The sequence below is a fragment of the Phasianus colchicus genome, chromosome 1 (assembly GCF_987193195.1).
Source record: "Phasianus colchicus chromosome 1, bPhaCol1.hap1.1, whole genome shotgun sequence".
Taxonomy (NCBI): Eukaryota; Metazoa; Chordata; class Aves; order Galliformes; family Phasianidae; genus Phasianus; species Phasianus colchicus.
Window position 1 is genome coordinate 32,653,864 of NC_143436.1, and position 26,827 is coordinate 32,680,690.

Genomic DNA, 26,827 nt, shown 5'->3' on the forward strand with positions numbered 1-26,827 from the left:
AATCTTATGTCACTTCTAGGCTATGTTTATTAGTTACTTTTATTGAAAAATTTGGGATCTCATCAAAAAATAAAATCAATTTTCCTTGATGATATCTCAGATCATTAAAATCCTGTTTAAGAGCATAAATAGAATTCTTGTTTGATGGTCCTATACAAAATAAAATATTCGGACAGTTTTTCTAACACGTTCTCTTAGATTTATGTGAAATAAGATACATTCAATCATAACTGTAATTCAGCCCACTGGTTTTTATTAATATTGATATGATTGTAGTGGATTTCCAGTCTTTGGAACTGTCATGTGCCTTGCAGCAATTAAAATTAACTATGACCTAGTCACTTTTTCAGACAAATCTTTCTGCCTTAAATGCAAGTTACCTGAACTTGATATATCCAGCACAGATATAATCTTTCTTTCCTCATAGTGACTGAAAGGTTGAACAATGCTTCATTAATCCACACATATGGAATATACAACATATTTTTCCTTATACAGTGCAGAAACGTATAGGTTCTCACTTTTTATTTTTATTTTTATTTTTATTTTAAATAAGATTATAAGATTAATTATTTATATTCAGAAATGAACCATAATCTGTAATGGGATGTTTTGGTGGCAGGCGCCTGATATCAAATTCGTGGTTCTTTCTCATTGTATTTTCTGTCTTCTTGCCAAACAGATGTCTTATGGTACATTTCCTTTTTTGTCCTTGAACGAAGCATAGCTGAGTGAGCTGTCCTATTCAGGAAACATTGTGCTAAGTCTACCACTTCTGTTCCTTTGTTTAGGCACACTCTCACAAAGCTTCTGGCAACAATCTTTTCAAAAAGTCCTTTATTTTTCATACTATATGTGAAAAAAACTTATTGATAAGCTTTGATTTTTTTTCTCCAGTCTTTATTTTCTGTAGTACACTTTCTATATGTCTTCCCCTTTAATTTCTCTAAGTAAGTTTTTAGTTTTTTAAAAAAACAATTTCTGCTTTTACCAACTCAGAAGAATACCTTTTGAAAATTGTCCTTTATCTTCATTACAGAATTGTGGAAGGAAGTCGTTATTCGACATACGTCTCTCAAACGATTCCACCTTTTCTTCCTCTCTCAAGTGCAGAACAGCTTTCTGATTGAGAATTGCAGTCTATCAGCAAAATGATTTTTTTCCCCCACTTTAAGCTGTTAGCATTGCAGAATCAGTAAAATATGAACTGAAGAAAGGACAGAGATGGAGTAGCTGAGCAGTGGGATCTCTCGAGGAGAGAAGGGGAATGGAGGAGCAGGCTCGATGGAGCCAGGAAGGGATGCAGGGATGAGGAGATCTAGTACCTAAATCTCTGCCACTTGTCAGTCAGCTTGGTAGGGTACCATCATTTTGATGATAGTTAAGTTTTCTAGAAGGTCATTAAGAGAAATAGCCTGGAATAATGAAAGTGTAATTTTCCCTCTCACAAAATGGAACTTTTCTAAAAATCTACTCCACTTAAACACATTCATTTGACAGTAAGATATCTTGTTTTTCATTGGCGGGAATTTACATTTCAGTCAGTGTTCTGCATACAACCCAATTGTGAATGTGTAAGCCACACATGTGGCTTACTGAGATTAGATTAGTTCCGACAAAAAGACTAAAAGAATATCTCCCAGACTTCAGTATTACTTCTGCAGATTATTTCTTTATGGTCAGTTTTATCTCTGAGCAGTATGAGCTGCAATTTTATTTTCAGTTTATACAGTTAATCATTTAAATAATTACATTTTACAGTATGTCAGGAACTTGAAACTTGTAGTACAAATTAAAATTTCAAGAGAATTTTATGATTTATTCTAGGATTTTTTCCTCTGAAATGATTTACTGCTTAAAAATATTTTCAAATACCCAGGGAAACAAACAAACAAAAAGCAACTTTAAAATAAAATGACCTTTCTGGGACAAAATAGAATATTGTAGGCCTCATTGCCTCACTTCTGAATGCTATTACAGGAAAATGGAAAGACGGAATGTTTTATCTTCACCTTTAATGAGCCAAGTAATGGTAGGACACATGATGAAAACATGAATAATATTTTCCCAGAGGCCACTTTCCTCTGATGCATCATGTTCTATTTTCCTTCCATAATCATTAAATTGATTTCACAAGAAAAATTCTAAGAACTGAGAATAAGGTTTAAGTGCTAATTGCAGTGGGCTTTAGCAATTTAATCAAGTCCCATTTATCCTCGTGTTAAAAAATTGGTTTATTAGCTTAGTAAAATTAAAAACAAAACAGTGAATTCAAAATTTTTTAAAAATTGACATCTAAAATATTTTTTCTCCTGTAAACTCCTGAAAAACATTGTGGTTATCAGCTCATGAATAAAAAAACAGAATTAAAAATATTATGGAAATAATGTGACAGTAAATTTAAAATGACTTCTCGTTTCCCATGATAACAAGGCAATATATGAATATGTTATTGAAATTAACTTATAATAGTGCAAGCCAGAACAGTATTATACAAATTTACAAACTTATGCAAAAGTAGCTACATTCTCTTTCTAGAAGATCACTAATATGTTGCTACACTAGATTGGCATATCTTCTCAGTCCAAACTCAGTGTCATTTCAATGTTGTCAGAGCTGTCTTCACAGACAGTGGTGGACTCTAATGCTGATTTGTCCCCAGCTCTCTGAACAGTTAGTTAAACAATAAGGTATAACATGAACAGAGGAAATGAAATATGACATTTATTTCAGGATATGAAAAATCTAATCTTCCATATTTAGATGCCTGTCTGCATTAATACATGTAATGTTTTGATCCTGAGTATTCTTTGCTGTGAGTATGTCAAAAGCATCTGCCTTTGCTGCTGGTCCTGCCTGGGCACTCTCTTCTTGTGAACTTTGTAGAATTTAATATCTACATTTTCAAGCAAAAATCTATTCCCTTTAGAATTTCTAAGCAGTTCTGCTGCTGAAGGGGCTTCAGCTGCTTCTTACACAGCCCACAGCTTTAGATTTGCTTTGAAGTATCCAAAAAACAGGTTTAAAAATGAAGACTGTTCCTTTTCCTGGAAGTTGCCATGCTCTGGCATTCAGGACACCTTAGATTCTGAAGAGAGCATGTGGTGTGCATTGACAGCTTTTTTTATTTACCTTCTTTTTTCTTTCTTTTTTTTTTTTTTAATGCTTATTTTTCACTCTCAGCTCTGAAGAGAAAATACAAGAATTAAAAAAAGACAACATTCCTGTTGGAATGGGTTCAGTGAGCTTTGTGGTGTTCATATGACACAACTACAGTACAGTCCACAGGCAGTTAGTGCAGAAATTTAACTTGACTGTTTAAATCTGCTTAAATACTTGATCTGTGTAAAGAAAATATTTATCTGTATAAAATATATATAGGCATCCTTCTACTTTTTTAAACATTATTTTTATTTTTTAATAATAAACATCTGGCAATTTAAGGAACAGAAGATAACTCTTCAGGCAAGCCAGCACTGGAATGAGCAATCAGAAAAGAAGCAATGCAAAACTCTCAGGGATATTGATGAACACTGTACTATATATTGTCACCTCTAGGATATAAAGACATCACTACACTGCTAGGATAGAAAGCAGGCAGACCACTCTCAGATGGTAACCAGACCTTTATACTGAGATTCAGCTTTCAGATCAATACTCCTTCTGCATGTTGATCCCCACCAAGGAATGCATATTATGCTTTCCTAAATAGCTCAGATTCTTTTTTCCCCCCACAGGTACAGTGCATAAAACATCCTTGTAGCTTTACAAGATTTCTCTAAACACAAAAAAATGGCTTTGTGCACCCTATCCTTACCCATCCTAATTGAAATCCTAACAAAATATGCATAATTTCATATTTTCATATGAGAAAATGATATGCTTTTCAACTATACTTCCTTCCCCCTTTCCCTTCTTAGTGGGTCTGCAAAAAAAAAAAAAATAAAAAAATAAAAAAAATTCTCAGATTTATAGAGTAGTATTGTAGAATAACATAATTAATCTTTCCCTTTAAAACTGTACACCCAATTGTCATATAAAATTAAGGTTTGTACATATCTTACAGCTGTAATGGTGGTAAACATACAAAACTTATATGCAGACTAAAGATATTTTCCTCTTCTGCAGTTGCCTCCTTTTTGTTTTGCTCTGTCAGCATTAGGTACATTAGGGCTGCCCACTAGTGGAAGTCTGAAATCCCTGTCAGTAAATTCCTGAGCAAAATTTGATTACAAATTGCACTTACTTGGCCAGCTGTTCTAAATTAAGTATAACTCTAATATCTTTGCATTTTAAATTTGTTTGTCACTGAATTCCATTGTTTTCCCTTTAAATTACATTCCAACTGAAAAAGCTCTAAAATAATTGAGCCGTATGTTCAAAGTATCCCTGCCCAGTTTTCATTGAGAACAGAGACCCTAAAAATAAGCCGTTCATTGTTTAAACCAAGTGACAATTTATTTTCTTAAAATTTGTGGAAGGGGCTCAATGAAGAGCTTTGCATTCATTGATTTGATTATGGTGCACCATCAAGAATTCTCTCTTGCATAATTAAATATACCTGAAGATATTTGAGATAATAACTTTACAATTCTTATGTTTATTTGTATAAATTTTTTTGCAGCTCTCATTTCTTATCATTCTGGTACAGTATATAATGTGTTTGGTTTTTCTCTCATGCTTAAAGTAGGAATAGTGGTGCCTTTTCCGAAATATCATTGAAATACTAAGTAATGCTTTTGCTACTAATGTGGCACAGAGAAGTCCATTTGGTCAAGATATCCAAATGTACAACTGCAGAGCAGGTTTGTTTTTTTTTTAGTACTAGAATCATTTTCTTCAAATTGTTTCATCAGGACCATTTCATCAATCCATTTTGGCATCAGAGTGTAGTCAGATGTTGTAAACACCTCTGACTATATCTTAGTCTATAAAAAATTTCCTTTAGCAATGTAATGAACACTGAAAACTTACTGACATGAAGGTGAGCTTCCAATCAAGTTGCCACATTCTATTCCTCTCTATGTTGTATACTTGAAACTTGTTGAAAGAAGCTCGAGTTTCTCCAGGCCTGGAGAAATGACTTCTATTACATCTTTCCAGCCTTCCACATCTATTAGGAACCACTACATCTAATAAGGCAAGCTTATAGAAATCATGAGAAAATAAGAATCAGGCGGCATATGGTGGGTGTTAAGTGATGGCTATGCTATATGTTAGAGATGCTCATTTGGGAACTGTCATAAATATCTCCACTTGCCTCAACAACATAATCCTTAGCAACATTTAAGAGGTTTCTTGCAGGTATACTGCTTTGTGACTCATCAAAGTTTCTATGGAACATATTTAAATGTAATCTTAGGACAACTTCATGAAATTATGCTTTTAACTGGGAGTCTGATCATTCTTCATTTGAACAGTGCTGTTGTCTATTGGCTATGCAACTTATTTCTGAATGACAGGGAAATAAATTAGCAAGTGAATAATTAACCCCCATGAGCACACAACAAAAATCATGTGAACAAAGTGGCCCAGCATTAACAACTGTGATGGACAGACACATACTTGTCTTTCTCTGCACTTTCAGCATCTCTTTCCCCTGCACTAATCATCTCCACTTCATTCTTCCATCTGCCATACTTTCCAGTTATGGCATTAATTACACACAAACATACACATTTTCCAGGTTTCCTCCAGCACATCTACTACAAAATTTGTGCATTGACTCCTCCCACTGAGCTTCTGTGTATAGAAATGTATGGGAGCCTGACAGCTCAAAGGACACTCAGCTAGAAAACACTGAAAGACAAGTTCAGACTGCTCAATGGAAAGTCACAATTTTTGGCAATATTTTTTCCCTGCAAGTGAAAAAAAAAAGATTTTGATCATCATTTGCCAGTAGAAAATATCTTGAGGGAAATGTTCTAGTTTTCTGCCTAGATGGAATGCCACTACCATATAACTATAATGAGGTGAATAATTCTTTATATATGCTTGGGAGTGATTATATTCAGAAATGTCAATTACTCTGAAAAAAAAAAAAATCACGTGAAGAGAGGAGTAGAAGGGGAAAGAAGAAGACTTTAGCAGAATAAAGGAATCTGACATTGTGCAGGAGAGTATTTATACGTTAATATTCTAGTTGTTGAGCTGATGATCTGGACATACTCAATTCATATCTTTCACATCTGCTGGGCTAATGTTTACAGAACACTTGGACAATGACAGATTTCCATGCTGACATTCAAACTGCATTATATAGTGAAATGCAGTACAGAAAGTATGAGCAACCAACGAAGAACAGCGAAAAAAAGTAAACATATCCAATTTGTTCATGATTATATTGCTCATGACATTCACAATAAGCTAAATGTTAGTGTGAGGTGGGTTGAGAACTGGCTGACTGGCAGAGCACAGAGGGTTGTCATTGGCGGTGCAGAGTCTGGTTGGAGACCTGTAACCAGCAGTGTTCCCCAGGGGTCGGTGCTGTGTCCGGTCTTGTTCAACATCTTCATCAATGACCTTGATGAGGGGATAGTGGCCACCCTCAGCAAGTTTGCTGATGATACGAAGTTGGGAGGATTGGCTGACACGCCCGAAGGCTGTGCTGCCATTCAGTGAGACCTGGACAGGCTGGAGAGCTGGGCAGTAAGAAACCAGATGAGGTTTAACAAAAGCAAGTGTAGAGTCTTGCACCTAGGGAGGAATAATTGCATGCACCGGTACAGGTTGGGGGATGACCTGCTGGTGAGGAGCTCTGCGGAGAGGGACCTGGGTGTCCTGGTGGACGACAGGTTGGCCATGAGCCAGCAGTGTGCCCTTGTGGCCAAAAAGTCCAATGGCATTCTGGGGTGCATTAAAAAGAGTGTGGCCAGCAGGTCGAGGGAGGTGATCCTCCCCCTCTACTCTGCCCTGGTAAGGCCTCATCTGGAGTACTGTGTCCAGTTCTGGGCTCCTCGGTACAAAAAAGACAGGGATCTCTTGGAAAGAGTCCAGCGGAGAGCCACAAAGATGGTGAAGGGCCTGGAGCATCTCCCCTATGAAGAAAGGCTAAGTGATCTGGGTCTGTTTAGCCTTGAGAAGAGAAGACTGAGAGGGGACCTGATCCAGGTCTATAAATATCTAAGGTGTGGGGGGCAGAGCTGCGAGGCCAGACTCTTTTCAGCAGTGTGCGGAGACAGGACAAGGGGAAACGGCCAGAAGCTGGAGCATAGGAAGTTCCGCACCAATGTGTGCAGGAACTTCTTTACGGTGAGGGTGACGGAGCACTGGAACAGGCTGCCCAGGGAGGTTGTGGAGTCTCCTTCTCTGGAGATATTCAGGACCCGCCTGGATGCCTACTTGTGCGACCTGGTGTAGGGAACCTGCTTTGGCAGGGGGGTTGGACTTGATAATCTCTGGAGGTCCCTTCCAACCCCTACGATTCTGTGATTCTGTGTGATTCTGTGATTCTGTGTATTTCAATTTTGAGGAAAAAATCATAAAACATTAAACTGATACAAATTTATATTTATGTATTTATATGTCTTAGAAAAGTTTTATTTAAACCATTGCAGTGAAGTGTGTACTAAGCTGAATGGAGGAGGTTATGCCTGATTAATTTTATGGACTGCATGGGGCAAGGCTTGATATACTTGCTGAGCTCAGTATTGTAATAAAACTTTCACTACCTGTTAGATGACAAAGGATGCCATTTTATTAGCTTCTGTAGATTGCTGTCTATGGTTATTCAATATTTCAGTAAAATCTTTTGGCAGACATATGATTTCTTCAGGGGAAAAACTTGAACAAACACAGGACCTTTTTGAATTCACAAATGTATTTAAATGGAGACTTCTAACATTGTTTCAGATGTGCTGCTTGCTCATAACAAGGGAATCAGCTGCCTTCTTGAAACATTCCTCCTTACTGACTATTCTTACTTCTCCAGTGACAGTGAATGGAAGTGACCAATGGCCAGATTTCATTGCATTCAACTTGGATGCATTTTGATATCAGTAACTAACCACATCCAAGAACTTTGTAATCTTTTTCTATTCTGGCTGATTAGATTATAGGCTGTTGCTGGTTGGCAGGAGTGGAGTACAATTCTTTCCTTAAATGCTCTCTCCAGGAGAAACTTTTGAGTAACTGTTAAGCTGAGTTGTTTCTCTCTCCATTATTTTTTTTTCCCCCTGAAGTGCTTCAAATCAATATTTTGATTTATCTTGGTTTTTGTTTAAATTGAAGGTATTCACAGCACGGGACATAGGTTGACAGCTTCTTCCACTGACCACAGAACTGTAACTCCTTTGTTAGATAAATGGTTTGGAGAAAACAAAGCACTAAAACTCAGTACTTGGACTCCACTGTAAATCTTTTTTCTTCCTTTCTTCTCTTTCTTTCTTGTCTTTCTTCTCTTTCTTTCTGTCTTTCTTTCTCTGTCTGTCTTTCCATCTGTCACTCTGTCTCCCTTCCATCTCCCTTCATCCTCCCTTCCTTCTCCTTTCCTCTTCCTTTCTTCTCCTTCTCATTTGCTTGCGCTGTATGTATGTGTACATATATGTGAGTTACCTATTCAGTCAGGCAGAGAAAAATAACAACAAAAAAAAAATTCAGTGTTTCCATTCCCAATGTCTTTGAGATCAAAAGAAGCAATAATTTTTATCCTACAAAAGCTTAAAATCAACCAACGTGCTGAAAAACATATGGCAACTCAGTGATAGCAGGATACTTATGCTAGAGGAAGGGAGGTTTTTTGTATAATTGTGTGATAGACATTGGCCTGGAGATAAAGGTTCTATATATAGAAATAAAGTGGTGGAAATCTGTTATTCTACAACATGGATAGAGTAATACAATTCTTAGAGCCCTTTGTAACTGCTTCACCAAATGTTCATGCAAGGAAGAAAAGATAATGAAGTTTAAGCTAAAGTCATCCTTTCCATCAGTGTTTTCTGGGGGAGTGAAAGGAATGCAGATCAGGGCACCATTTCTGCAGGGAATGCCACCAAGGTCAAGCAGCATATAATGATTTATGGAATTGTTAGTAGTCTTGTGTGATAAGGATTTGCCCTTTTCTTTGTCTTCTTTTTTTTTTTTTTTTTTTTTTTTTTTGCTTTTGTTTTCTTCTTTTGTGGCTTCTCACCTTATCTTTCCATACATATACTTAGACCAAAACCACAGCAAGAAGAGTACCTGTACCAGGAAAGTAAAGTGTGTTTAATAACTAAAGACTGAATATCTCCCTTTCAATTAACATGATTTATTAGAGCGGAAACTAAACAATGCACCTGCAATTTCTGGAGCTTTTTGTTATTAGTTGCTTCTGCTGAAGTTTATTATAGGCAGGATAAAATGTAGAGTAACATACCAGGTAGTTATTATTGCAGGTTTTAATTTAAACTTTGGAGTGATTTAGAGACAAATGCTGATAAATATACCAATGTCTTCTGAAAAATAAATATTGCTGATTTTTCTTCCTTAAATTATTTATCTCCAAATTGTCAGATACTCTCCAGCCCAGTGTCCAGGGCTTGGTTTACTTTCTTGAACCTGCAACCTAAGGCTTTTAAATCTTTAAATTAGATATTCAGAACCAAATCTTAGGAAAATCTAAATTTTTTCAGAATATTTGGTGTCCAGTTAAAGAAGATGTATGATTGCCTAAACATAATCCTTTAGTTTAGTGGGACTGGCAGATAAAACAGGATCCATAGAAAACCTGTATTTTCTGGTACAGTATCTACAGACCAGGAACAATCTCATACAGCAGCTAAAATGAATACTGTGTTTCTTATCAGCAGACCCAATGGAACAGAAACTGAAAGACAGTTGATCAGGTCCTACCAGTAGTGCTGGTAACATTGGTAGCACTGATGCCTCAAGCTGCCTCAGGTATCTCCACAGAATATGACATAAGACATTTGGAAGATCTTTGTACTTCTGAAGTAGCCTCTGGGATCCAAGAGAAATACACTAGCATACTGGAATTCCAGAGAATTCTCAAGATTTCCAAATTCTGTGCCACTTGGCATCACTTGGCATAATTATTTCTTGATATCGTGCATCTTACTTATAGCCTGGAAGGCCAACTGTGTTCTGGGCTGCATTAAAAAAGGGGTGGCCAGCAGGGAGAGGGAGATGATTGTCCCCCTCTACTAGGCTCTTGTGAGGCCCCATCTGGAGTACTCCGTCCAAGCCTGGGGCCTCCAGTGCAGGAAGGACGTGGAGCTCTTGGATTGGGTCCAGAGAAGGGCCACTAAGATGATCAGAGGTAACTGGACTTGTTTAGCTTGGAGAAGAGAAGGCTCTGGGGAGACTTCATTGTGGCCTTCCAGTACTTGAGAGGAGCATATGAACAGGAGGGGGAACAGCTGTTTACAGGCGTGGAGAGTGATAGGACTCTGTTTTTCACCCAGAGGGTGGTGATGCACTGGAACATGTTGCCCAAGGAGGTTGTGGATGCCCCATCCCTGAAGGCATTCAAGGCAAGGCAGGATGTGGCTCTGGGCAGTCTGGTCTGGTGGTTGGCAACCCTGTACATAGCAGGGGGGTTGAAACTAGGTGATCATTGTGGTCCTTTTCAACACAGGCCATTCTATGAAGCTCCAAATATATTTCCCAGGACTTATTTCAATGCAGTTGTACTGAACTTGAAACAGTTAAAGTAATACCTGTACTGGAGTATCCTGAATCTCTTCACTCATTTTCCTTCTAGATTTCTTTCTAAGGTAAACTTCATCATGGAATAAATGTGGATAGAAAAATATTTGGGAAAATCCTGTGGTGTGAAAATGGGAGCATTCTTTTCAGTGATGATACTGCAGCACCTGCTAAAAAATTGTTGGCTATTCATCCATTAAAATGGAAGTTTTCTCACTGGGAAACTTTTAAACAATAAAAATTAAGTGAGATGAATCGTTTGTAAAAAATACAGAAGAATCAAATCATACAGAAGTAACTGAATAAGCTGTGAATCAAAGGTCAATTTCCTCTAACTCTTGGGTAACTTTTAAAACTCTGAGCAAGTGATCTCCAGTCTGTACAGTGAAATAATGAGGACCGAAAATAGTAAATATATTTTATAATTGTTTTTGGCTGAAAACTGTAAATACTTTCAATCGCCTCTGTGTGAAAAGCCTAGAAGAGAAGAACTATTAGAGTGATAATCATTGTCAAGAATTCTGAGCAAAAGATAATTTCATATTATAATTTGGGTAGAAGAACACTGCTTTGCAGATGATGTGCAAACTGTTTCTCTAACAACTGACATGCGTATTCAAGATGTAATTACATAGTCACTTAGAAGAGGTATAAGTATCCCACCTGCTTTCCCTTTATTTTACTTGTCTGTTGGAGCCATTCCACTTGTACTGGGCTTTTGTGTGGCTTGGTAAAAAGCTGGATCTAGATGAAAGTTAGCCATAAAAAAAAATATTTTTTTCATCTGCATCAGTACCTCAGCTCAATGCTCAAAAGTCTATGCTGGATAAAAGAGGATAGAACAAGAGGAGTTGAGAGAAAGGTCAGAATGACATTTTCAGTTTGAGCTTTCTGCCAACCAGATGGTCATTCCTCCACCTGTTCTTATGCCTGAGCAGGTTTCCTTTGCTGTTCTTTTTGCCCAGTTTTCCATCTGGTTCAGCTTCTTCTGGATGTCAGCACACCCATCTGGTGTATCCTTGTTGCTCCTCTCAGTTTTGTATCATCTGCAAACTTGCTGAGTGTGCACTGTCTGACCCATCATCCAGCTCACTAATGAAGAGGTTAAGCATTACTGCCCCCATTCTCAATCCCTACTGTACATCACTGGTGACTTGTTTCCAACTGCACTTTGTACTAATGTTCCCTAACATTTGAAACCAGTCGTTAAACTGTACTTCAATCCACCTCATCATCCACTTATCTTACCTATATCCAACCTTATGAGATGCTCAAGTTTTTGTTCTATATGAAGTATAACTGGATGCTCTATGGTTTCTTCAGATTACTTAGAGGTTCTTGGCAATAGATTTATCTTTCATTAAACATTTTTTTTTCCTGATTTTTGTCCTTGTTTCCTGCCTTTATGTTTTTGTTCCCGAGTGCAACCATGCCAGAATGGTAATATGAATTCAAGAGGCAACAGTTTTGTAATGGTCTTTTTTCACTTGGATTTCATTATGGTGCACATTCATTTCCTGTTGATGACATTCATGACATGTCTGCTGACCTGAGGGGGAGTGAGATTAATCTTTGATGACATATGCACATATTCCACTACAGCCATGAGCTCCACTATTTCTGGAGACCAAATGCAATATTAAAGCAAAGAAGTACAAGAAATCGTTGCCCTGTATTGTGCCTTAGCAGTCTATCTAAGTACACAAAAGGTGCTTTTAAGAAAACACATCACACAAAGTAATTTGTGAACTCTATATTTTTTTCTTATAGAGAATGCAGGCTACATTTCAAACTGTAATGGACTGTATCAACTTGGGCTTTGCTCATGGTAGAAGGATCACAAAATGTTGACAGTAGGAACCTGGCTTTTTTTATCAAAACTGTTTCTGTTCCCACTTACCAGATTTATAAACAATTGAATCCAGATGGATTTGTATCTTAGCGCTCATGACAGAGCTAACCCTAATACTATTTCACTTGGCTATCATGAAGGAAACAATAAGCTGAAATGATTCACTTGGTTACTAGAGGAAAAAGTTGCACTTTACTGTCTTCTCTACTAATACATATAATTTTCTGCACAGTACAACTGATGGAATATACATCTGTGAGTCATACGCTTATGTTTCAGAAACAGTGAAACAACAGTGAAACTACCAATAGCAGAAACAGGACTTGCATTTGGATATAATGTGACTTCTCCTTTTCTCCAAATATTTAACTCAAAGTTAGTGTAAATAATATATTTTCTAATATTCAGGAAATGAGAGACAGACAAGTGAGAGTAAATGTTGTTTACAGATTACTTAATAAGAGTCAGTTGAGAATACACATGGACTGAGTTAGTAACTCTTACATAACTGCTAAGTGAGTATTAAGTACATAATCCTATTATCCCCACTATATTTTGTTTTGTTTCGTTTGTATCTGGTTGCAATTTTATTTCTTAAATGTAAATACTAAGCTTAATTTCAGTTTCATAATCATTGTTTCAAGATTGAAAATGTATAATGAATTTCATTTAAGATATCATGGTCTCTGGAGGTATTCAAGGCCAGTTTGGGGCCCTGGGTATCCTAGTCTAGTATTAAATGTGGAGGTTGGCAGCCTTGCTTGTGGCAAGAGGATTGGTGCTTGATGATCCTTGGCATCCCTTCCAACCCAAGCCATTCTTTGATTCTATCTTTCTATGGTCTCATCTCTATATTTTTTTCAGTCATGAAACACAGTAAGAGCGCACAATGAAAGCAAAGACAAAAAACAAACAAAGAAAACAAACAGTTTGAAGAGACAGAAGACTGTCACACTGTTCCAGAGTCATGGGAAACCTGGAACGTATTTCTTGCTGAATGGAGAGCAAGGCTACGGTGTTCAAGTTATAGCCAGTGTAGCAAGGCTATACTGGATGGAGAAGACACCCAGTGCTTCCACGAATAGAGATGAAGCAAGCTGTGAAGAAAGGCCTCAGTTTTTGTGCTGCAGTGTCACTGGGTTCAGCTTCTGTCTTGAATTTAGAGCTTCATGCAAGTAATTTCTATTGACTGAAAACACTATTTTCAGATTTATGCCCTGCTAATACTTGTCTTTCAGAGTAAGATGAATAATACTTCACTGCTGTTAAAAGCTGAAAGTGTTCAGTAGGTTTTATTTTTTACTTCACAGAGTTATTGTTTTGTTGTTGTTGTTGTTGTTGTTGTTTTTCTCTCCTCCAGGAACACAAAAGCACATTTTGGCATATTTAATAGAAAGTTTAGTCTTTGAATTAACCCATGCAATTATTAGTTCTGTCCCACTGTAACCAAGTGTCTCAAATTCATAACTTCCAAGTCAGATGACCAGTGATACTTGACATTCTGACTTTTGAAAGATGTCCACAAGCTTGATTTATATCCTTATATCAGAATTGTGGCTGCACAAAACTGCCAAGATTAAAGACAGACTGCAATAATTATTTGGGTTACAAACAGAAGTAGGGATAGTAACAGTAAGGAAGTACATCAGGGGAGATAGGAGCAGGACAGAGAAACGGAAAAAGATAAAATATTCTCTAGAAATAAAAGAAATAAAACAATTTTCTAAGTGAGTTTCAATTTCTGAAAAAATTCTAATTTATACCTGTATGCACTTAGATTTCATTGTTCTTGTGCAGATTGTTCTGTGTGTTCACAATTACCATTCAGATGAATAACTGTTAGCACAAAAGGAGTAGCTGTGGGATGCTGATGCCAACAATTATAAATTAAAATAGAAATGAAATTGGTTATTTGTCAACTCACATTTTCTCCCCTAGTGTGCATCATAACTAACTGCACCTGCTTCTCATACAGTCTTCCTACTTGTAAAGACTCCACAGAGAAAGAAACTACTTTTTTGAAGTGCTGTTATAAACTGCCTAGCAATCCAATGAAGTGCATCTGACACTTCTACACTTTGATATACCTTAGCTCATATTTGTGCAGCATTTTCGTGTCATCAGTGATACCCTCATTATGTCATCTAAACAATGAATTATTTACATGTTTTAAAAATACTGAGAGATAGCTTAACATGTGAAAATAAAAGACTTCAAAAATCCTCAGATCTGAGGCAATGAAATGCAAAGCATTAAGTGTAATGGCAGAAAAAATAGGATGAGGCGACCTGACATTTTCAAGACCAGCATTTAGATGCCTCTGCTCATATACTAAGAAGCTGTTTCTCATGTGCAATCATGAGCACTTTGCTCATCATGCACTCCTCCTGAAAACGTAGTCCCTGAAGTTCATAACAGACATTCATAACAGTTCATTTGCTATGCTGGAGATGCTCTCTTTACTAGGGAATTGTCTGTACAGGAATTCCTAGTCACACAGAAGCATGCTTGCTCTTCAGTTTCTGCTTCCTAATGAGGACAGACTTTTTAATATGGGTATTTATTTATATGAACATCCAACAGTGTTATCCTTGTGTCATTTCAGAGACAAGACTGCAAACATTCCCAGAAACAAACTCAAAAATTGGCATCAGTATACAATCCTTCGATCATATAATATTAAATATTCTTTTTACAGACTTCTGAAATTAAAAATTTCTTTATAAATATTCAGTATTACCAGCACAAATAGTGGCTTAAAATTTTGCTCAGAGCTGCAAGGTTGCATAATTTAGGTAAGACATTTCATGCAAATTATAAAGCAGAGACCGTAGAACACACAAATTTTCTTCCAGATTATCATGCAATTGTTACAGAAATATTATTGTTCATTTTACTGTTGCTTACAATTCACATCTTTTATGAATTACGACTTCTGTGTCTGCACGAACTCAGTAACTCATATCAATGCTGGAGGTTGCAAACTACAACAGAAAATATTACACAGAGATATCATCATTCACAGATGACAAAAGCTTTGGCCTCCAAACAGAATTGAGGCTTGCTGCAAACTGGCAAAGAGCATCAGCCAAGGGCTGGCTGGTTCAGACCTTTCCGTCATTTCCCATTTGTCAGCTGGTGTACATAACATCTCAGATGAAAATCTTGTTCTGCTATTGCTTCTGATGGTTACAGTTAAGTCATGCTGACTGAAATGATGATAATTAAGCAGTCCAGATAGAAAGAAAAATTGCATTTTGTCCAAATTTGGAAATCTATTGCTTCATTTGGAAACAAGGAATTAGTGCCATCTCAAGCAGAATTTAGTACCGATGTAAATCTCACATTTTAACTGGCTCTGGAAATGTCTACTGACCACCACCAGACATCATCTTAATATTCAATAACTTCAGAAGAACAAGACAGTTGATAAATTTTTCAGGCAGTAATCATAGAGAATGCCATGAACCAACAACACTCACAGTACACCTTTTCTAGTATACCAAGTGCAGATAGATGATGCTTGCCAATATACTGTTGCAATCCAACTTTTATGCATCTACAGTGATGGGACAGACCTATCTCTTTCTGAACATGATCAAGATGAAACCACCCATTTCTGCTGAGCTATATATGAACTAAGAGAAAGCAAAACATAGCTTTGTAGCATGCCACTGTATTTTATGCAGGGCTTAAGCAGTACAAATGAACAAACCTTGCATGTCTTCTGCTGCATATTCCTATTGCCTCATATAGCAGTTACAAGTCAGAGAAGATAATGTGAAATTAAAGGGATACTACATATGGTCTCGTGAATATCTGTGCTCCATTAGGTTCTGGTCACTGGGGATTTCATTCCTTTATTTCCAGTTAAAGATACTGCAAAACTCAACCTGCCTAGGCAGCCATAGGTCTGTGAGGAGACATCTATGGGCTAACATTTTTCTCTCTGTTCAGGACAGACACGTAAATGGGAATGGAAATTCACAGGTTCATAACCAAAACCATAAGAGGGAGGAGTATCATAAGTAAGGATTATAGTGGTGTCTCTTGTGCACTGTTTCTGGACCTTCATCTTGTTCAGTTCAATTCCCTTCCTCTCTGTCCTATCTCACTTTGTCTATTGTTGTATCTTCTTGAATTTTGTCTCCTCTGTCTTTGTTTTTCAAGGAGTATCCAGTGGACTATATTTATCCCACCATAAATTCAAAAGTGCATCAAAAGAACTTTAGAAACTGTTGATATGCTGTTGGGTTGTCAGTCCAGCATCCAGTAAACTAAAGCATTCTTGTGGAGTCTACTGATTAGTCTCATCTATGCCTGAGATAATATTACAGTAAACTACTTTTCTTTGAAATGCTTAGTAATGCACACAAATAAATTAATAAAATACTAAGTAGGTTAATATCTAAGAGTCCTTTAACCTTATTCCCAACAATGAGTTTATTGGACTATGATAGAAATAAGCTTGAGATGTTTTATACATGTATACACAAATATCCCCATCACCAACTTGTGAAACAAAGTAAACCTTCTAGTGAAAAATAATTTTACCGTGTGCCAAATTGTATTATTTGCTCTTATGGATATCACAAATTATTTAAACAACCCTTGGGACTGATTTCTTCACAGGAGATAATCTGTTGAAGATTCCTGATAAAGACTTGGCAAAGAATATTTTTTCCCATGATGTTTTCAATGCAAGCACATTTCATCCACAAGGATTGTTGCATTAGGATTGGCATACTGCTGTTGGCACAGTTGCTCAAAGTGGGGCTGAGGGGATCCTGTCACTGCCCATAAATTACACCATTGAGAAAATTATTTTCAGCCCAGCTATAAACAGGCAATTGTGAAAAGCTACTGATTGCCATCCTCAGGACAATGGTGGTGCTAAGAGACTGAGGTTGTAATGAGCAGCGTATATTGACAAGATTTTTGGGTTTTGTAAAATACTTAAACCCTAAATGGTCTTCATATTCAGACAAATTTAGTGCAAAGGATATAACATAGAGAAAGTATGTGCATTGCAGTTCTGGTATTGCTGAGAGTTCATTTAGGGAGAAAAGTTATTTCCCTGAGTCGCAAGATATGACTAATCCTGTTTAGCAAAATAGTCTGCAGAAGAAAATACAAGTGTTTTTTGCCTTTCCCAGAAGCTATATACCAATGATCACTTTTAGCTGGGAGAGGGCAACAGAGTGCAAGCTTTTCACAGAAGTCAGTATTTTCAGTTCAGAACTCTATGTGACTCCTTCTTGTCTTTTTACTGTCAATTCTCATACAAAAAGCTCTTCCTCAAAAATGTAAATCACAAAAAACCTCTAGCCATACATTCACTGTGTAAGAATATTATTATTTTTTTTCTTCTCTTTTCCATTTCTCCCTTTTCTTTTTCTTTTTTTTTCTTCTTCTTTTTCTTTTTTTTCTCTCTTTTTTTTTTTTTTTTTTCCTTTTTCATTTCCCTGTTGTTCTAAATTATTCATTAAAAGGACATTTCTGGATAGAGTTAACTGCATCATTAACAGCATCACTGTGAAAGCTTTTTTGAGGTATGCAATATGCCAAAAATGATCCTACTTTTAAGGAGGTTAAGTAGTGAGACAGCATATATCACTACTGGTGTGTTCTGCTATCAAGGAAAAACAAGAGGCAGAAGATCTAGAGAACTTTAAGATAAATCCCCAGAATTCATCGGATGCAACTAGACTGTTAAAAGGACACATGCTTTACTAGTCTTGCCTATGCTATACAGGAAATATTATTGGAATTGTTCATCTTTTCCTCTCTAAGCATCTACTATTAGCAGAAGTTACTCCTTAGGCATAAGATGGGAACAGATGGATAATCTTTTCTGGCAGCTTTTTCATATGTTCCTGGGGAAAGCAAAACAAACAAAAGAAAACAAAACCCAGCAACATTTCAGTACCTAGAGAGAGAAGAAAACCAATGCTATTTTTGCTGCTGTGGTCCATCTTGGTCTATGATCTGTTCAACATAGCAGGAAAATCCCTATGGTGTTTGAACACACCTGCCATACAAGCTACAATTTCTAACCTTTGAGGAACAGCTTCCTTGTGAAGCAGGTATTCATAAATATGTCTGATAGAGCATATGAAGCAGAGAGAAAAAGAGAGGGGGGGAATGAGAGAGAGAGATGAAGTGATTTGCATAGTTCTGCACTTTAATTATAAACCATCTTTTGCCTGATGACACAACTATACTAATTAAGCTTCATTACTCTTCCCTTGGGAGCATTCTGATTAAGCATGTCCCAATTATGTGGAGTATACATGATGATGGTAAGAAATGGCACGTTTTCTGATTGTTGCAGCACACAGTGATTATATGTATGTATCTCTTGGGACCAAAGGGTACAAACATCTTGACTGTGCTTTTAGAAGCCCAAAAACACATTCCAAGCCCAAAGATTTCTAAAATACAGATGAAAATTTTAAGTCAGATTCAATACAATCTAAAGCTTTTAAAAAATGCAGAGACTGCGTAAGCATTCAGCAATGGATTTTGCAGAGTTTAAATGAATATCTCATTTTCTTACACATCAGTAGTACAAGAAATGTTTCTCCAAACACCTGACATCAATGCTAGAGATTATTAATTCACATTACATTCTCTTATCTGCAGCCTCAGAATTCCCACTATGAACAGTATATAAAATAATTCTTAGTGGAAGGCATGAATGTTGCAAGTTGTCTAATAGTCTGAGTGGAAATGCTGAATTTTTCCTGTTGATATGGAATCAGAAAGAAATGTCTTCTTTTCTGACTAAAGAAAATGCAGTTAGCTAGTAGACATATTGCTACTGAAAAAGCTGTATCAAAAGCAAACATTAAACTGGAGCAGTAAAAAGATCTTTGAAAGTGTTTCTCTTGCCTGTAATAGGGCATGCATATGTTTGGATAGATGTGAGTTCTCTCATTCTATGGGGTGCCTTTGTCTATTTAAAGGTCCACATTAGCAGCCCTGCCATTGTGGTCTTCAGTAACAGAGTACCTTGATTCTGAAAAATGTAAAAATAAGCTTGTCAAGGCAGTACAAAGTGCTCAGGAATATAAGCATACAGTGAACTTTATGGTTGAAGGAAAATTAAGGAACAATATTGTCAATGTAACAGCTAAATAATTTCCCTTTTGTTCAACTCCCAAATGTAAAATTGATTTGTTTTAAAAAGAAAAGGAGTCATATAAGTTAAAATATAATAAAGGCTATAAATGCTACAAGACAATAATTACAAAAGAATCATTTGCATTAAAAAAAGTAGACTCAATCCTTAATCTTTAAGACAGGGAAAGAAGACAGGCATTAACATATTTTTAAAATCTAACAGAAATGAATAATAATTTCTTCAGACTAGCACGACCGAAGCTGCTTCCTACTTCGTTGATAAAGTTCTTCAGTAGCTCAAGATCTATAAATAAACTGGAAGGCAATCCACACACTTGCCAAACTTATTCCTTTGATTTTGAGTTTTCCGTTTCTCTAAATCATCTCTGTTTATTCTATATAAGCATGCTTCAATGCTTGAGTGTGAAATCTTCAACAGTCTTTATTGTCAAGACTATATGCAAGATTAATTCATTTTTCTACTTTATTTTGGATTCTTGTTTGCCTTACAATCATTTGTGCACCATAAATGATAAATAATATCAACTCAAGATTTTTTTATCTGCTGGAAGACCACAGTAGTCCTATGATAAAGTAGAAGGTGACAAAGTTAAAGTGAAGACTTTGATGAATTATAAATCAATATCTATCTACCTTAGGTAAAAAAAAAAAAAAAAGTCAAATGATGGCTACAGTGACACTTGAGTTACTTATTCACTGAAAAATGCAGCTGTGATTGTGAGGCTACTTTCAGTTGTCTCTAGAAGGTCTCATCAGATTCCTCCTCCTGATCAACTGCTTGTAGTAAACACAGCTGTGTCATCCAAATTAGCCAGGCCCCATTCTATTGACACCAGCCCTTTAGATATTTATAAGCATTGATAAGATCTCAGTCTTCTTCAAGTTAAACAGTCCCAAGTCTCTCAGACTTTCAAATAATAATCTTTTCCACAATAATCTTTGTAGCCCTCCACTGAACTCCAATAATTTCCTTTTTTAACTGGGAAGCCCAAAACTAGACTCAGTACTTCAGATATGGCCTCACCAGGGCAGAGCAGATGGCGAGGATAATCTCCATTGACATGGTAGACATGGAATAGATGTGAATGAACCATTTTGAATGAGGGGAATTCCACCACACAGGTATAGTTTCTTGTGTCATTAGCTCCCAGAGTAAAACAGTTCTTTGATCATCTCATTTACTGATATACATATACATACATAAATATATGTATGAAACTGAGTATAGTCGTAAATATCTCCAGCAGGGTGAAAATGTAGCTTGGTCCACCAAAGAACTGGAAGAGGACCTCGTTGTGAATTGAGGTGCATCCTCAAAGTAGAGTGAGCTGTGAAATTCTATCATGAAAGATATACAGGCATAGTCTCTGTTTTTCATTCCCATCTTCTGAGAAATACCCAACTGTCAGTTGTATGTTTTAGCATTTTGAAACCAGAAAGTAAGCTCTATTGTAGAAGGCTTGCAAAGTAACACCATGAAGATTATTACTCCAACTTTCTATATAATTATTCCAAAGCTATAGTTTTAAAAACATTTTGCAACACTCCTTTAATGGAAAAAAATAATTTCCTATGTGGCCAGTCTCATGATGAATAAATTTGGCATGCCATCTTCACTGATGACTCATGGAAATCATTCTTTTTGGAAACTATTCTGTTTGTAATGAAAGTAAGTTGATTTGTACTTTCTCTCTTTCATGTTTATCAGGGAAGCAAGATATTTATCAAACAAATAATTTTTATGCTTATTCCAAAAGCTGGAGCTTTTAGTCTGGCATGATCTGGGGATCAAAAATGAAGCCTGACTTTACAGCTTATTCGTCTGATTAAGATAAAATTTTACTACTGAATGTACTACAGAGTTTTAGAAATTGGTATAACTACATGGTGCAAACTATTCTTGGTTGTGAATTTATGCAGTTAAGATGGAAGGAGTGAGGAAATATTAGGTGTTTGAACAGAGACCTCATGCATGTGGATTTAGACATAGATGTACATGTTTGAATGTATCATATTCAGATAAAGGCAATCTCTCCCTTTAACATATGCTTGTGGTATGATGAAGAGAGAATAATTATGTAATCTGGGGCCTTTATCATTGCATATTCAAAGCCACACCTGCAAATAACTGCACATATATATCTTGATTAAATGAAAGTAAAACAAGTAATGGTAAGATGTTTAGTCAGTTAACTATGTTCCCAAATCAAACAGCTAGAAGCATTGCCACTTGAAATTTCAACTGAACTGAATAATTTTGCCATGCAGACACAAAAACTAGTGCCTCAAACTCAAGATCAAATTGAAGCCTTTCAGAAAAGGAAAGTTTGCTCCAGAATCTTAACCCAGCATATCAAGTGGCTAGAGCCTGTGGATGAGCATGAACAAATGGTTGTGCTTCTTTCCATTACCAGTGTAGAGAAGACAATTGTCCTCACCACATGAAACCCTACGTGTGATAGGTAAGGGAACTGAGAAGCATTCAGAGACATTGCTAACTACTGGAACCTGTTATCCTGCTCCACTAAATTGTGAGAATCGTCCTTGGCATGCTTTGGGCTCAGGCCGGCTAGCACTCTACCGGACAAATCATGGGCATGATTCAGCAGTAACAAGTTATTCAGGGAACATCTGCAAAAGGCAGTTTTGCCACCTCCTCTTTGGAAACTTGAATAAATATAGTCTGTTTTATGCCAGTTGGTCTTTGTGCCCAGAGTATTTCTGGATATGTTTCACAGATTAGGATAAAGGCAGCACATTCAGAACCTTTTAAAACATCTTTGTAAAAATAAGAAAAACAAGGAGAAGAAACAGCAGATGCTATTACAGCTTTTTTAACCTATTTATCTATCTATCTATCTATCTATCTATCTATCTATCTATCTATCTATCTATCTATCTATCTATTTATTAGACCAGTCATTTGTTGCCCAGAATCCCTTGTTGAAATTCTTGTAATAGTCACTTCTGCTGAGATTCTATCCTCTTGTCCTGAGTCCACAGAACCCTGGAACCCTTATCAGGCTGTCTACCTCAAAATTATTCAAGGCATATAATATATAGAATTTTTTTTTGCCTCTTCCAAAACAATTTGAATTCTGCTGAGGTGGGACTCATTTCTCTGATATTATCAGCTCTTGAAATACCTCTGACTATAAGAACTGGTCTGGGTAAAGTGAAGGAAAAAGGCCTAAGGTAAAATAAAAAATCAGTCTGAATGAACCTTTCCTCTTAGTTTGCCAAAACTTGCTGTTGGTGGCATGTAGGAATCCTTTGATTTTCTTCTAGTATTTTCCTTTGAGGAGATTACGTTAGCTCATTAAATCTCACTTTAAGAAAAAAAAAAAATTCGGACTAGTATTATGCTACTCTTTTGCCTTTTATTGGCATTTGTAGGAGTTCTGAATACCTTTTCCATGAAGTTGGGGTGGGCGTACAAACACTGTGCACATTGGAAGATCCATACATGGAAATATATCTTAAAAAAAAACACTGAATTATTTTGCTATCACAGGAATGTGCATAATAATCAGGCAGAATAACTCAATCTGCATGTTTACTAATTGTAGCTTTATATTACATGCCCCCGAATCACGTTATGTTCTTTAATCTTTCAAGATTGATATCTCAGATTTCCTCCTGCATTTCAGCACAAACTGTCTCTTAGTCCAGGAACAGAAATACAGCAACCTATTTCTGTCCAGGGGAATTTTCTTTTATAAATCAAATTATCATATGAAGGATAACTGAAAAAAAATAGAAGATATATTTCCAAAAAAAAGGAATCCATTTTACACAAATTTTCTTCCTAGCTTAAAGACAGAAAAAATAATCATAGAGTCACCAAGGTTGGGAAAGACCCACAAGATCACCCTGTCCAATCATCCACCTATCACCAAAAGTTCTCACTAATCCATGTCCCTCAACACAACATCCAAACATGCCTTGAATACCTCTAGGGTTGGTGACTCCATCACCTCCCTGGGCAGCTCATTCCAGTGCCTGACCACTCTTTCAGAAAAGTAGTATTTCCTAGCGTCCAGCCTGAATCTCCCCTGGTGCAGCTTGAAGCCATTCCCTCTAGTCCTATCACTAGTTACATAAAGAGAAGAGGCAGACTCCCAGCTCATTACAACTTCTCTTCAGGTAGTTAACGAGAGCAATAAGGTCTCCCCTGGGCCTCCTCTGCTCCAGTCAGAACAATCCCAGCTCTTTCAGCCACTCTTCTTAAGGCCTGTGCTCCAGACCCCTCACCAGCTTTGTTGCTTTTCTTTGAACACTCTCCAATGGGCCTCAATGTCTTTCTTGCAGTGAGTGGCCCAAAACTGGACATAGTATTTGAGGTGTGGCCTCACCAGTGCTGAGTACAGGGGGACAATCACTTCCCTATTCCTGCTGGCAACACCGTTCCTGATGCAAGCCAGGATGCCATTGGCCTTCTTGGCCACCCAGGCACACTGCTGGCTCATGTTCAGCCCAGCATCAATCAATACGCCAGGTCCATTTCCTCTACACAGTCTTCCAGCCACTCTGCCCCAAGCCTGTAATGTTGCCTGGGATTGTTGTGGCCAAAGTGCAGCACCCAGCACTTGGTCTTACTGAACCTCATCCTATTGGTTTTAGCCCAGTGATCCAGCCTGTCCAGATCACAGAATCACAGAATCACAAAAGGGCCAAGTTTAGAAGGACCTCTAGGATCATGAACCTCCAACCCCCCTGCCACACACAGGTCCACATCCCTTTGTAGGACCTTCCTACCCCCAGGCAGATCGACACTTCCAGCCAACTTGGTGACATCTGCAAATCAACTGAGTGTGCATTCAGTGCCCTCATACAGGTCATCGATAAAGATATACCAACCCCTGGGGAACACCACTCATGACTGGTTACCAGTTGGATTTAATTCTATTCTACCACTTTTTGGGTCTAGCCCTCCAGCCAGCTCCTTACCCATCAAAGATTGTACCTGTCCAAGCCATGGGCTGCCAGGTTCTCCAGGAGAATACTGTGGGAGACAGTGCTGAAGGCTTTGCTGAAGTCAAGGTAGACCACATCAACAGCCTCTCCCTCATCCACAAGGTAGGTCATTGGATCATAGAAGGAGATCAGGCAAGCAGGACCTGCCCTTCATGAACCCGTGCTTTTTGTAAAAGAGATTTTTATTCCTTTTAACCCCAGTGGCTAGGTTGAGTTCTAGATGGACTTTTGCCTTTCTGATTTTCTCTCTGCACATCTTAACAACTTCTTTGTATTCTTTCTGAGTTGCCCATCCCTCCTTCCCCAGGAGGTAGATTCTCTTTTTCTCCTGGAGCCTTAAGAATATCTCCCTATTCATCCACATTGGTCTTCTTCCCTACCAGCTCATTTTGTGGCTCAGGGGGACAGCCTGTTCCTGTCCCTTTAAGACTTCCTTCTTGAGGAGCACCAGCCTTCCTGGACCACTTTATCCTCCAAAACTGAATCCCAAGGGAGCCTCCCTATTAGTCTCCCGAACAATCCAAAGTCCACCCTCCAGAAGTCCAAGGTAGCAGTTTTGCTGTTCCCCCTCCTGGCTCCACCAAGAATCGAGAACTCCACCATTTCATGATCACTCTGTCCAAGAAAGAGTGTTCGTATAACTTTGTTATATGAAATATTTCTAAAAAGAATATTTTATCTTATGAGAAATAAAAGTAAAAATAATAAAAAGTAGCATCTTGTCGCTGTACTGATTGCAGATGAGTTGACAAATTCTTTTCTGGAAACCTTTAGTCTTTTTGGTAGGGAGGTAGGTGATGTAGCCTTTCTGCTATGTAATACAAAGTAAAATATCACTTGTAAAAATGTGGAAGAGAAACAAAATAAATAGTGTACAAAAGAAAGGAAAAAGTGTCATTTCAATGAAGAAATAATCATAGTATTTCTTTGCTTTAAATAATATACGTTTAAAATATGATGAATACCTCAAATATTAATTAGGACAAACGTTATCACAGCAAGGTGCTTTTTTCTCCAAACTGGAGTTAACAGGTCTACAAATTTCCATTGTGGAATTTTCTACCATCTTGAAACTGCTGCAACTTAATTTCACTGGCATATTCATCTATTAATATGATGTAAGTTTGGAGAAAATATCCAGAAATCTGACTAGGGAGAATTTTATAAAAGCCATCTGAATCAATCCATGTAATTCTAGTAGCCAACAAGATAGAACGAGTCAGAGTATTTTGTTTCAGACTAAAATGATAACCATGTCTCTCTCTCTACTATGCATGACTTTCAAGAGAAGGCCTTCAAATCACCTTGTAGGGCACTGAAGATGTTCTAAAACACTTTTTTATTCCACAAAACTCAGGAAAACAGATGCTTTCAAGTGACAATACTTTGAGGTTCAGTGAAGGGAGTTTCTCCCTACATTCTCTGTCTTTCTATCTTTCTGAAAGTTAAGAAAACAACACTTCAAAAACTTCTTCAACTGATTCAATCATATTGCCTCTTTCTTTCTTCCTGAATATTTCTAAGGAACTGTGAAATCGATGAAGGATCTCCTTGCACAAATCTGAGCTATAATTTCAGTCTATATTCTTTAATACTTCAAAGGATAAATTACATGAATTCATAACTATCTGATATTTAGGTTCTCTGAATCACAAAAAGCTCACACCAAAATCAGACCATGGTATTTTCATGGTTTGGTATGGTAATTTCATACATTAGAGATTTGAGAAATATACCTACTCTTACTGAGTTGTGGGTAGTAAAATTGCTTTGTGAAGATGAATGCAGAAGCTCTGAAATGCTGAGTTTGCAGGAATAAAGATGCTAAAACTCTAAACTCACAGAATTAAGACAACATTCCTGTTCTCTAGTCCAGGATATTAAATTACTACCAAAACTCCAAGTACCTTACGAAAACTAATATTACAGATATCCTATTTTGTATTCAATAAATTCTTTCAAAAAAAGAATATTCTCCTCTTAAAATGTCTAACTATGATCAGGACCATCACACTGATCCATTAAAACCTTTATCTTTTGAAGGTTTTTAATCTTTCACAGGGGAAGACAAACAAACACAGAAACAATTAAAAAAAACTCCACACATGCATACAAATTTTAAGAAAGCACAGCACACCCCCTTTCCCAGCTTCCCCCTCTGGAAAAAAAAAAAAAAAAAAAAAAAAAATCTGAATGGAACATTTCAGA

General features: G+C 37.1%; 1 long non-coding RNA gene across 2 annotated transcripts in view; it reads right to left on the minus strand.

Annotated features, from left to right (window-relative positions):
* The window catches only part of LOC149919481 (uncharacterized), a 190,311-nt gene that overhangs the window by 81,539 nt on the left and 81,945 nt on the right, over positions 1-26,827 (minus strand). The window contains exon 5 of one of the 2 annotated variants that reach the window (XR_016463603.1): positions 8,186-8,553. The exons of the other annotated variant lie outside the window; for it this stretch is intronic. This is a non-coding gene — a long non-coding RNA (uncharacterized LOC149919481). Of the gene's footprint in view, positions 1-8,185; positions 8,554-26,827 lie in introns of those variants that run through there. 2 annotated transcript variants of the gene reach the window in all.